General features: G+C 42.5%; 1 protein-coding gene across 5 annotated transcripts in view; it reads left to right on the forward strand.

Moving 5' to 3' along the window:
• Positions 1 to 859, forward strand: part of rarab (retinoic acid receptor, alpha b) — a 173560-nt gene extending 172701 nt beyond the window's left edge. For all 5 annotated transcript variants that reach the window (XM_014192579.3, XM_014192580.3, XM_082973625.1 and 2 more), the window contains one exon: positions 1 to 859. This exon is cut by the window's left edge and continues 1380 nt beyond it. The gene's annotated coding sequence lies outside the window, so the exon portion shown is untranslated.
• The last annotated feature ends 13139 nt before the right edge of the window (positions 860 to 13998 follow it).

The following is a 13998-nucleotide window of genomic DNA, read 5'->3' on the forward strand; positions in this document are numbered from 1 at the left end:
GACCCCCCCCCCCCCCCTTTTCCCCAAGGTGGTCCCTCTCTCATTCCACGTCTGGATAATGTATGTATTACCCCCCAACAGCACTGCCTCTGTACTGTAGCACATTGTCAATATCTATGTGCTCCCATTACCCCCCACCCTCAGTCACAAACTGTACCACGTTACCAGTATGCTCACATTGTAGCACATTGTCAATAGGATGTATCTATCTATGTCCATGTAAACTCTGTGACACGATATCAGTACGCTCACAACACCACTGCCTCTGTATGTATACATGTTCCCCATCTCTCTACTCCCCCCACAACACAACAGCACTGCCTCTGTAAGTTTGTTTCACAGTATCAGAACCTCTCTCTCTTTATCTATCACAGCAACGCAACTGCCTCTGTTTACACACCATTAGTATTTATCTGTCTGTCGTTCTTGACTCTACTGACACATCCGAGTACCTAGCTATTCCCTAGCCTGGCCCTAGATCAGTTTGTGCTGTCCTGCCAATGCATGACAATGAAATAGGAGTTGCACAAACTGATCTGGGATCAGGCTAGCTATTTCCCCATCTCTAACCACTGTTTACACAAAATAGTGTAACTTACCTACCCATCTATTTTCCCCACAACACCACTGCCTCTGCTGTTCAGTAGGAGTGGATCTGTCCCTCACAACAGATCGAACGCTGCTATTGGCCAGCCTCTCTGCAGCCAGTATCACAACGCACAACTGTTTTTTTCCCTGCACTCTCACTTGTAATGCAATCAGATGTCAACCAGCATTTGGGGATAAAATAAATAACTGTTTTGATTATGCCAGATCATTGAACGAAGAGAATAACATTTAATAAAGAACCCTGCCTGTGTGTGTTTTTAAATGTTTCTTAACTGGTGGTGGGTCCACTGTTAGGCTGAAAATAAGATTGTGGTGGGACTTATCAGCATTTCGGTGGACCTGGGACTATAGCAGGTCACGTTGCAATAACAAATACAAGATACAGAGACGCTTTAAGGGCTGTACTACAGTTTTTGTTTGGGGGACTTATTTTTTTTAGGTGCCTTATTGGCCCCTCAATTTAGTTTAGACAATACATTGAGTGTACAAAACATTAGGAACACCTGCTATTTCCATGACAGACTGACCAGGTGAATCAAGGTAAATGTTATGATCCCTTATTGATGTCACGTGTTAAATCCACTTCAATCACGGTCGATGAAGGGTAGGAGACAGGTTAAAGAAGGATTTTTAAGCCTTGAGACAACTGAGACATGGATTGTGTATGTATGCCATTCAGAGGATGAATGGGCTAGACCAAATATTTAAGTGCCTTTAAATGGGGTATGGTAGTAGGTGTCAGGCGTACCTGTTTGTGTCAAGAACTGAAACGCTACTGGGTTTTTCACGCTCAACTGTTTCCCCTGTGTATCAAGAATGGTCCACCACCAAAAGGACATCCAGCCAACCTGACACAACTGTTGGGAGCATTCATGGGGGGGTGCAACTCAATATTAAGGTTTTTTATGTTTTGTACACTGTCTTTCTGTGTATATATGTATATGTGTGTGTATATATATATATATATATATATATATATATATATATATATATATATATATATATATATATATATATATATATACACACACAGTACCAGTCAAAAGTTTGGACACACCTACTCATTTCAGGGTTTTTCTTTATTTTGACTATTTTCTACATTGTAGAATAATAGTGAAGACATCAAAACTATGAAATAACACATGAGGAATCATGTAGTAACAAAAAATTGTTAAACAAATCAAAATATACTTTATATTTATGATTCTTCAAAGTAGCCACCCTTTGCCTTGATGACAGCTTTGCACACTCTTGGCATAGTAAAAATAAAAAACTCTTGAATGAGTAGGTGTGACTTCAAAGTCAAACGTTGATGTGCTTTGTGTACATATCCCCGAAAAGTTGAGTGATTTTGCAATAGAAAATGTAGAAAATGTAGCAAAATAGGATATTGAAAGCTCAGAGAGGATAACACCGGTCCATCTACGCGAAAATTACACAGATTAATTCTCTAGTTATATCATAGTTTACATATTTATTAATGGTGTAGAATCCTCTTTCAAGGGACGCAATATATTTTTTTCCTTTTATTTGGAATAGCAAACCAGATAAAGTTAAATGGGCATATTTATACAATGAAAGTGAGTTTGGAGGGTTTAAACCAGGGTTGGGGTCGATTTCAATTCTTGAATTCACTCATGAAGTGGAGAATTTACATTGAATTAAATGCAAAATCTTCAAGTTTTGGAATTGGAATGAAACTGTTTGATCTGTTTTGAATTGGAAGTCAATTTGAATTCAATATTTGTACATTTCCCAGTTCATGAAATTCGGAAAGTATTCAGACCCCTTTTCCACATTTTGTTACGTTAGTGTTTTTCTAAAATTGATTAATTAAAAAATTTTCCTCATCAATCTACACACAATACCCCATAAAGAAAAATTTAATGTTTTTTAGAAAATGTATTAAAAGTAAAAAACAGATCCCTTATTTACATATGTAGTTAGACCCTTTGCTATGAGACTTGAAATTGAGCTCATGTGCATCCTGTTTCCGTTGATCATCCTTGAGATGTTTCTAGAACTTGATTGGAGTCCACCTGTGGAACATTCAATTGATTGGACATGATTTGGAAAGGCACACACCTGTCTAAATAAGGTCCCACAGTTGACAGTGCATGTCAGAACAAAAACCAAGCCTAGACAGGATTGTATCGAGGCACAGATCTGGGAAAGGGTACCAAAACATTGCTGCAGCATTGAAGGTCCACAAGAACACAGTGGCCTCCATCATTCTAAAATGGAAGAAGTTTGGAACCACCAAGACTCTTCCTAGAGCTGGCTGCCCAGCCAAACTGAGCAAACTGAGGAGAAGGGCCTTGGTCAGGGAGGTGGCCAAGAACTCAATTGTTAACTCTGACAGAGCTCCAGTTCCTCTGTGGAGATGGGAGAATCTTCCAGAAGGACAACCATCTCTGCAGCACTCCACCAATCAGGCCTTTATGGTAGAGTGGCCAGCTGGAAGCTACTATTCAGTAAAAGGCACTAAGTAAGATTCTCTGGTCTGATGAAACCAAGATTGAACTCTTTGGCCTGAATGCCAATCATCACGTCTGGAGGAAACCTGGCACCATCCCTACGGTGAAGCATGGTGGTGGCAGCATCATGCTGCGGGGATGTTTTTTAGCAGCAGGAACTGTGAGACTAGTCAGGATTGAGGGAATGATGAACGGAGCAAAGTACAGAGAGATGCTTGATTGAAAACCTGCTCCAGAGCGCTCGGGACCTCAGACTGGGCCAAAGGTTCACCTTCCAACAGGACAACGACCCTAAGCACACAGCCACAACAACGCAGGAGTGGCTTCGGGACAAGTCTCTGAATGTCCTTGAGTGGCCCAGCCAGAGCCTGTACTTGAACCCAATCGATCACATCTGGAAAGACCTTAAAATAGCTGTGCAGCAACGCTCCCCTACCAATTTCTAAAAACCTGTTTTTGCTTTGTCATGATGGGGTATTGTGTGTAGTTTGATGAGGGGGGGGGGGGACGATTTAATCAATTTTAGAATAAGGCTGTAATATAACAAAATGATGTGTGAATACTTTCAGAATGCACTGTAGGGCTCTACTTTAACAAACCTAACGCAAAGGTATACGTAATCGCAGGCGGAGAGCTATAGGTTCAGTGCCGTGTCAGACATATGTGCTATTTTCACTATCACAATTATCGTGCGCTTCCTGGCGTTGGGGCAAAAGGGCGGGGTTCTGATAAATGAACAAGTTGTGGGTGTGTCAGGCTTGGCCCCTCACTGGCCAATCAGAATGTGCTCCATGGTGAAATATGTGGTTGTTTTCAATATGTATTGATGGTGTTTTACGAATTGCCTTGGTATCAACTCCAATTCCAATGTTAGTTCGTTATAGTTTGTTAAATGCCTTACAGAAACAAAATAACAAAATGTAGACCTATCTTTGCTAAATATGTTAACTTGAACCCTTTTGAAGGGCACATTGTTCTAAGTATTTGCATGTCTTCAATGCCATTCACACTGATATAGGGGCTAGGCCTACTGTAAATGTCATTATGGCTGAGCATGAACATGCCAAACAATGTCAATAAGCAATATGAAAGTAATTATTCATAAAAATAGAACGAATGATTTTAATCAAATTGAAAACAAAACAACTTGTTTTAAATAGGCACCATAATTTCTCCCTATGGGCATATAATATTAAAACAACGCAGACTATGGAGGGTTTTAAGCACATCCAAACTTTTCACAGTAGCTGGACAAAGATCCAATACAAAGAGTAAGGGAGAATTTCCACTCACCGTTATACTGCTCCCAAATAGGCCTGTTCTATGAACGTAACCATCACCTATTTAACCATCTTACATATCAGATTCCATTCACACATCTCCAGAAGTCGCATTGCAAGCACGCCACGGACGTTGTCATAAAATTTAACAAAAACAACCAACACCAATAAATACATGTCAAATGTAATGATACCATAAAATCGCCAAGATAAACAAAAAGACACGCATTGATGTTGAACCAGCTTTTGTTATAGTAGACCTAACTGAGACTTTGTCGCTATATTTAGCGAGTATTCAGACCCCTCTAGCGACACATTTTCAAAAAATCGACTAGCAACAAATCTAGCGACTTTTTCTGGTGTTATTGGAGACTTTTGGAGACTGACGTGAAAGCACGCATCGTTCTTACTCTTCTCAACGAGCAGCGGGTGCTGCCGAGGGCCCCACCCCGTCCCAAAGCACTCACAGGCGGCCCAGTCATCGCGCAGCAGTCCCTCCCAGCTGATTTCGGTTAAAAGTCCAACGCTCTAACCACTAGACTACCTGCCGACTAATCTGAAGGTATGACTTCTTTGAGAATCAATTGGAGTTCTTTCCCAGAATAACAAGACACACACAAGTCCTTTATACGATCAACATTTAATAAACCAAATATTTACAAACATTATGAGAATGATCATGAAAAGGTATGAAATAGAATGACAGACAAGAAGTGAAGACCTGGAGATCCTGAACATTAAACAATGTTATACTCTGTGATCAAAGTCTGTTGTGGCTTCTTGATTGTTCAGGCCGCACGGAGGAGAACAAAGGAAGAAGATGTATCCTTTCTGGTTGAGTTGGATGGTTCCTCCTTTGGTCAGGAGTTGGTGTCCTTATGCTTGTTGCTCTTCTCTGTTGCTTGAGTTGCAGAGGCTGTGCTCTAATTGTCTTCTCCTTCTTTCCTTGAAGAAGGTTATCTTAAATGTACCGTTGAGTAGTGCATGGGCTCTTCCATCCCAATGTATGTACTGGATTAAAGGTACTATTCCCTAAAGGGTTCTTTCCCTAACTTATCTGTTCACCAGATCTTGCCATTAAAGGCGAAGGTCCAGGACCTGTGGTTGGCCTATTGAGGATGGAGGTTCTTCTCCCTCCTCGAGAAAGGTCCAGCTTGAGAAGTCCAGCAGGATAAGAGGCTAAGAGCTAAGAGAGAGAGGGGTAGACAACAGAGTCCTTTTGTAGTCCTGTGAGGTCACATGGTATCACACCTAGGTGTGAAAGACCACTTTTATAACTCCTTGTCTTGGAGAGAGAGAAATGGTGACAGAGAGCAGGACACTCCCCAGACAAGCCAGCAGAACAGCCCACCTTAGACCCGGACCACCACCTCAACACCACAATGGGACAGACAACACAGGATCCACCAACCCAACAGACCCCACCCCCTCCTAATAGCCCTCCTGTCAGCTCCCCCGATATCCCTCCTGAAACCCCCCCCACATCCACTGAGGATACACAAAAGCCAGAGATTGTGCTCCCCATTGACTTAAATGGCAAATACATTCAAGAGGATACATTTTTCCCAAACACAAAGTGGCTAAACTGTGGTGCCCAAACACTAGGCATGCCCTGGAGCTGTTGTCAGAGGACAGACTAGGGTCCCCCAGCCACATCATAATTCACATGGGAACAAATGGTGTGAGGGCCCAGCAGGAATGACTGGCAACAGTGAGTGATTGATTGAAAAAGCTTCTTCCACTTTCCCCGACGCACAAGTGGTTATCTCCACCCTGGTACCATGAAAATACTTCCACCCTGCCACCATACAGTGGGTGAATGCAAGCATTTCGCTAGACTGTGCCTCAAAACCTAATGTCTACCTGGCCCACCACTCCATCCTGGACTTGAACAGCCTTTACAACCAGGTCCACCTCTACAAGGCAGAAATCCAAACTTTTGCCAGGACCCTGAAGGACGTCACCCTCAACCGTAGCCGCAGCACTTCAAACAGGAGCAACAGAGCAACAGACAACCCGCCCAGACCAGCGAGACAGCCTCCCGAAGGACCTGCACTGAGAGAACCCATGCCAAGAGGATCTACACCCAGACCACAGCATCACCAGCCACACCCCAACCAGCTAAGACCACCCCAAGCAAACCCTTGCCACACTCTATATAGCCCCCCCCCCATATCAGACCTATGCCCCTTCTGCCCACCCCATGCCCCCCGCCCCTGCGTCAAGGACCTCAACATGGCAACAGGACATATGCCCAGGCCATGAGCAGAGCAACAGGCCCAACCCCCACTAAGAGGTATGTATCAGAGAGGTATGTATCAGATGCTCAACATACTCTGCCCACACCTGCTTTGATGGTCCGGGCCTAAACCACACAAAAAAACAACACTAGACACTATGGAACACAAAGCTTTTACTATCTCATCCTGAAATATACAAGGTCTAAGGTCATCTACCTTTGACCTACAGAGCAGGAACCCAGACTTCATCAAAGAAATGTGAAATATAGACATTGTAATCTTACAAGAAACATGGTATAAAGGAGACAGACCCACTGGTTACCCTGTAGGTTATAGAGAGCTGGTAGTCCCATCGACCAAACTACCAGGTGTGAAAGAGGGAAGAGACTCAGGGGGTATGCTAATTTGGTATAGAGCAGACCTAACCCACTCTATTAAATTAGTCCAAACAGGAACATTTTACATCTGGCTGGAAATTAATAAGGAAATGATCTCAACAGAGAAAAATGTCCTAGTGTATGGTACCTATATCCCCCCAATAGAATCCCCATACTTTAACGATGACAGATTCTCCATTTTAGAGATTTCCAGGCTCAGGGACATGTACTAGTCTGTGGCAACCTAAATGCCAGAACTGGACAAGAACTCGACACCCTCAGCACACAGGGGGACAAACACCTATCTGAAGGTGACAGCATTCCCTCCCTCCCCCCATATGCCCCCCTAGACACAACTACTACAACATAACCAACAAAAACGGGTCACAACTCCTGCAGCTCTGTCGGACACTGGGTATGTACATAGTCAATGGTTGGCTTCGAGGGGACTCCTATGGTAGGTACACCTAAAGCTCATCTCTTGGCAGTAGTACTGTAGACTACTTTATCCCTGACCTCAAACCAGAGTCTTAGAGCTTTCACAGTCAGTCCACTGACACCCCTATCAGATCACAGCAAAATCACACTCTACTTGAACAGAGCTATGCTCAATCATGAGGCATCAAAGCCAAAGGAACTGAATAATATTAAGAAATGCTATAGATGGATGTAAAATAGTGTGGAAATCTACCAAAAAACATTTAGGCCACAACAAATTCAATCCCTTCTAGACGATTTCCGGGACAAGGTTTCACTGTAATAGTGAAGGTGTAAACTTGGCAGTAGAAAAACTAAACAGTATATTTGACCTCTCAGCTAAGAAAATTAACAACAATGACAAATGGTTTGATGAATAATGCAATAACCTAAGAAAGAAATTGAGAAACCTATCCAACCAAAAACATAGAGACCCAGAAAACCTGAGTCTACGCCTTCACTATGGTGAATCACTAAAACAATACAGAAATACACTACGGAAAAAGATGGAACAGAATGTCAGAAATCTGTTCAATGTAATTGAAGAAGCCATAGAATCTAACCACTTCTGGGAAAACTCTAAACAAACAACAATAAAAGAGATGTATGGATAAATCCCTTCTCCAATCTTTTTGGCTCTATAACAAAGAACAAACAGCGAAAACATATACACATCTTAGAATCAACTATTAAAGACTACCAGAACCCACTGGATTATCCAATTACATTGAATGAATTACAGGACAAAATAAAAACCCTCCAGCCCAAAAAGGCCCGTGGTGTTGATGGTAAACCTAAGTGAAATGATAAAATATACAGACCACAAATTAAACTCTTTAACATCATCCTCAGCTCTGGCATCATCCCAAATATTTGTAACCAAGGACTGATCACCCAAATCCACAAAAGCGGAGAGACAAATTTGACCCCAATAACTACCGGGGGATATGCGTCAACAGCAATCTTGGGAAAATCCTCTGCATTATCATTAACAGCAGACTCATACATTTCCTCAGCGAAAACAATATACTGAGCAAATGCCAAGTTGGCTTTTTACCAAATTACTGTACGACAGATATATTCATGTCACCAAATAATTGATTAAAATACACTTTTGCAATGAAGGTCTACAGTAACTTCAACACCACTGTCTAGGGTAGCACCATGGTGTAGCCAGAATACAGCTAGCTTCCATCCTCCTCTGGCTACATTGACAACAATACAAACCTAGGAGGCTCGTAGGCCTGACCCCCTTCCATATACATACATGGTAATTATTATGGATTGTGCCACAGAGCATTATGGGGGTTCTATGTGTTGAGAAGCTTGGTGACATTGTTGAATAGAGATCAAGAGTGAAAAGTGATAGTTGACCATTTTTGGGATATTATTCAATTCAAATTAGTTTTTTTTCAAATTACAGGAGACGGAGGAGGTATATTATAAATGGTTTCCTTGGTTTTAAAACTTTTTTTGTGTCCAGTTAGTGGAATTTCTTTAAATTTGCCTTGCTAACTTCAATAGCTACAGTAGCTAGCTACCAGTGCGAGTGTACAGTTTTCTCCGGCAGAATTGGAGATTGGACAACGCAGACGAAAATGTCGTGGACATTTTGTTGAAGAACCACTTTCATTCTCTGGGGTACACAGAAAAGGTGCGAATTAAAAGTGAGGGTCGGCCTCTGCATGAGATGAGTTTCATGAAGAAGGATGAAAAGGTGAGGGCGTTCAATACCAATTGGTATCAAAAGTATAGCTGGTTAACAGTGAGCCTTTCATCAAGCTGCCTGTATTGCTGGCCTTGCCTGCTTTTTGAAAGTCTGAGCCTTGGTCGAAAGGTGGGTACAGTGACCCGAAGAACATTGATCATTAAGCTAAACGGCAAAACAAAAGCAGGGAGCATATAAATGCCCACATCAGATTCAAGCTTCTGGGAAAAAGCTGCATCGATCATGACGAAGGTCTGCGTATTCAAACTGCGGAACACAACGAGAAAGTAAGAAGAAACAGGGATGTTCTCAAGCGGCTTACGCTTCGATCACACCGACAGCGTCATTGCATTTTGGTACACCAGAATTACATTCACTTCCAATGAAACGCTGCGTTTGCCTTGCAGCGTTGCGTTGCTGAGGCAGTTGCAGTGCGTTTGGTGTGGTGCATACGTTGGATTTATCGAACGTATGCGCCATAATATGTTAACCATAGTATGTCCAAAGGGCTTTATTCAGGAACGTTTCTTGGGCTACTTTGATGTGTCAAGTGGGCGAGATGCGCAGTCTGTGTTTGACTTTATGAATTTTGAGATGTCTGAGTTTAAGTTCATAGAGAAACTCGTTGTCCAAACCTACGATGGCGCAGCTGTAGTGGAATGTATCTGCTATTTGTATTTACAGCTAAGACCCCTCCTGTTCCCTGATTAAGAGGTGATGACAACTCCACTCCACAGCTATTGTCAACTTTCTCCTGATATGAACTGAAGCCACGTCTCATGTGCCCGCTCATCCACTGGCACATTGAATGTTTCCTCTCCAAGCACTGCGAGTACCCCTATCAATTTTTCTCTCATTACTGTATGTAGAGTCAATCACATACACAATCACATTATTACATATCAATGATTTTACTCCTTGCTTGGACTAACTCATTCTTAGCTCTTTTGTCTAACTGTGTAGTGTGTTGTGTTACTGCTTTTTGTCTTCAAACTCAAACCCTGTCCTGCACTGGTCAAACCTCTGAACACCTCAACTCATGCCTCATACTCTCATTCAATCACTGCTGTAGCCCTCTCATTCCCATTCCCCATAATATTGTACTTTAAATGTCTTTATTAAATGCTTTAGGTTAAAATAATTTGTCTTTGACGATTTTTGAAAGACACTTTGTCGTCTCCGTGTGTTCCGCGCCTATACCGTGGGTCTCCCATCCTTCTAAATTGTTCAAGTCACCAGCCTCCACTGATATATACCTAACTATTCGGCTTTACAAATGGTGTAAATAACACAACAGCAAATGCAAATAATATTTCCTTGCTTGGTTTACATTGAACATTTTTATAAATGTGTCAATAACTATCTATATTGAGCTTACTAACATTTGCAAATGTAGCAATAACAATTCATAAATGGTGACCAAATTTATATTTACAAAAATGTAGGATTTTTTTAATGGACATTATTATAAGGCGTTATCCATTTAGAAATGGCAACCTCTGTTTAATTGTAATGTTTTGATCGTCCGTGTTTCTCCCCAACAGCTCATCAAATGGTGTTATCTTCATTGGCAGGTATTGTTCATTTCCATGTGAACACAAGTCTCAAAAAGGTTTTAAAATTCTTTTAAAATGCTGTTAAAGTCCAAAAAGGTTACGCAAAATGTTTGTAACAACTTTGAATAGGTCAGCTTTGACCATACTGGCAGTGTTAAATTGCTGGTTTCATTATTATTCATTAATCATTTTTCCTATCATCTCTTTTCCTCTTTGTGAGCTGGTGAAGAGATCAGGCTTGTCAATGGCACTAGTCCCGGCTCGGGGACAGTAGAGATTCTTTACAAGGGCCAGTGGGGAAGAGTGTGTGGTCAGAAGTGGGACATAAATGAAGCCAATGTGGTGTATAGCCAGCTGGGCTGTGGGAGGGCTGTGAGTGTCAAGAGTGTGCAAAGCTGTCATCAAGGCAAAGGGTGGCTACTTTGAAGAATCTAAAATATATTAGATTTGTTTAACACTTTTTTGGTTACTACATGATTCCTCATGTGTTATTTCATAGTTTTGATGTCTTCACTATTATTCTACAATGTATAAAATAGTAAAAATAACCCTTAAATGAGTAGGTGTGTCCAAAATGTTGACTAGTCCTGTAGGTCAGGGTAGTAGTGGCAGGCCCACTTGGCTGGATGATGTTGGGTGTAATGGCAGTGAGATCTCCCTCACAGAAAGCTCACATGGAGGATTGAAACACCATGACTGTTTACAGTCTCAAGATGCCAGAGTTGTCTGCTCAGGTAAGAAAAGTCCCTCTGTGTTGCTATTGTGGTTAATGAAAGTCAAAATACCTTGATTATACTTGTGTCAACTTGGCATTGATTTAGTTGAATATGTAACTGAAATGCATTTATTTTCTCCCACATTGTCAAATGTTTTTAATTTTTCTTTAATCCTTAGTTAAACCTAATATCAGACTGGTCAATGGGAGTGACCTCTGTTCTGGGAGGGTGGAGGTCTATCAAATTGGTCACTGGCGAACCGTGTGTAATGACATGTGGGACTTGAATGTCTCTGCTGTGGCGTGCAGACAGCTTGGCTGTGGGAGAGCTGTTAGTTTCCCAGAGAGGGCTTACTTTGGTCAGGGCAGTGGGACCACACACAGGAGGAAGAACACATAACTGTAATCATGGTAATGACACAGTTGTTATTTGTTCAGGTAAGGGAGTCTCTTTGCCTTGTCTAGACTTGAGTTTTATCAGGATTTGATTTGAAAAGGTTTGAATTGTGCAAAAAGGTCTCATCATAGAGAAAATCCTAAAAAGCATATTACTGCAGTATTATAGCCTGCTCTGCCACCTAGTGGAGACTTGACCGTTGCACAAAGAATCTTAACCCAGGCCAAATCAAATCACATTTTATTGGTCACATACACATGGTTAGCAGATGTTAATATGAGTGTAGCAAAATGCTTGTGCTTCTAGATCCGACAGTGTAGTAATATCTAACAAGTAATCTAACAATGCCACAACTACCTTATACACACAATGTAAAGGGATGGAATAAGAATATGTACATATAAATATATGGATGAGCGATGGCCGAGCGGCATAGGCAAGATGCAATAGATGCTATATAATACAGTATATACATATGAGATGAGTAATGTAAGATATGGATACATTATTAGAGTGGCATTATTTAAAGTGACGAGTGATCCATTTATTAAAGAGCCCAGTGATTGAGTCTGTATGTAGGCAGCAGCCTCTCTGTGTTAGTGGTGGCTGTTTAACAGTCTAATGGCCTTGAGATAGAAGCTGTTTTTCAGTCTCTCAGTCCCAGCTTTGATGCACCTGTACTGACCTCGCCTTCTGGATGATAGCGGGGTGAAGAGGCAGTGGTTCGGGTGGTTGTTGTTCTTGATTATCTTTTTGGCCTTCCTGTGACATCAGGTGTTGTAGGTGACCTGGAGGGCAGATAGTTTGCCCCCGGTGATGCGTTGTGCACACTGCACCCCCCTCTGGAGAGCCTTGCGGTTGATGGAGGTTTAGTTGCCGTACCAAGTGGTGATACAGCCCGACAGGATGCTCTCAATTGTGCATCTGTAAAAGTTGGTGAGAGTTTTAGGTGACAAGCCAAATTTCTTCAGCCTCCTGAGGTTGAAGACGCGCTGTTGCGTCTTCTTCACCACACTGTCTGTGTGGGTGGACCGTTTCAGTTTGTCCGTGATGTGTACGCGGAGGAACTTAAAACGTTCCACCTTTCCGCTGCTGTCCCATCGATGTGAATAGGGGGGTGCTCCCTCTGCTGTTTCCTGAAGTCCACAATAATTTCCTTTTGTTTTGTTGACATTGAGTGAAAGGTTGTGTTCCTGACACCACACTCCGAGTGCCTTTACCTCCTCCCTGTAGGCTGTCTCGTCGTTGTTGGTAATCAAGCCCACTACTGTTGTGTCGTCTGCAAACTTGATGATTGAGTTGGAGGCGTGCATGGCTACACAGTCATGGGTGAACAGGGAGTCCAGGAGGGGGCTGAGCACCCACCCTTGTGGGGCCCCAGGGTTGAGGATCAGTGAAGTGGAGATGTTGGTTCCTACCTTCACCATCTGGGGGCGGCCTATCAGAAAGTCCAGGACCCAATTGCACAGGGCAGGGTTGAGACCCAGGGCCTTAAGCTTAATAATGAGCTTGGAGGGTACTATGGTGTTGAATGCTGAGCTGTAGTCAATGAACATCATTCTTATATATGTATTCCTTTGTCCAGATTGGATAGGGCAGTGTGCAGTGTGATGGCTATCACATCATCTGTGGACCTGTTGGGGCGATATGCAAACTGAAGTGGGTGGCAGGTAAGGTGGAGGTGATATGATCCTTGACTAGTCTGTCAAAGCATTTCATGATGACAGCAGTGAGTGCTATGGGGCAATAGTCATTTAGTTCAGTTATCTTTGTCTTCTTCGGTACAAGAACAATGGTGGCCATCTTGAAACATGTGGGGACAGCAGACTGCGCATAAGCTGAGGACGCGGCTAGGGATGCCGTCTGGGCCAGCAGCCTTGCGAGGGTTAACACGTTTAAATGTCTTACTCACGTCGGCCACAGAGAAGGAGAGGGGGGGGGGGGGGGGGGGGGCTGTCCTTGGTAGTGGGCCACGTTGGTGGCACTGTATTCTCCTCAAAGCGGGCAAAGAAGGCGTTTAGTTTGTCTGGAAGAAAGACATTGGTGTCCGTGACGTGGCTGGTTTTGTTTTTGTAGTCCGTAATTGCCTGTAGACTCTGCCAGATACTTCTTGTGTCTGAGTCGTTGAATTGCGACTCCACTTTGTCCCTATATTGACATTT

The sequence above is a fragment of the Salmo salar genome, chromosome 03 (assembly GCF_965601325.2).
Source record: "Salmo salar chromosome 03, fSalSal1, whole genome shotgun sequence".
NCBI classification, from domain to species: domain Eukaryota; kingdom Metazoa; phylum Chordata; class Actinopteri; order Salmoniformes; family Salmonidae; genus Salmo; species Salmo salar.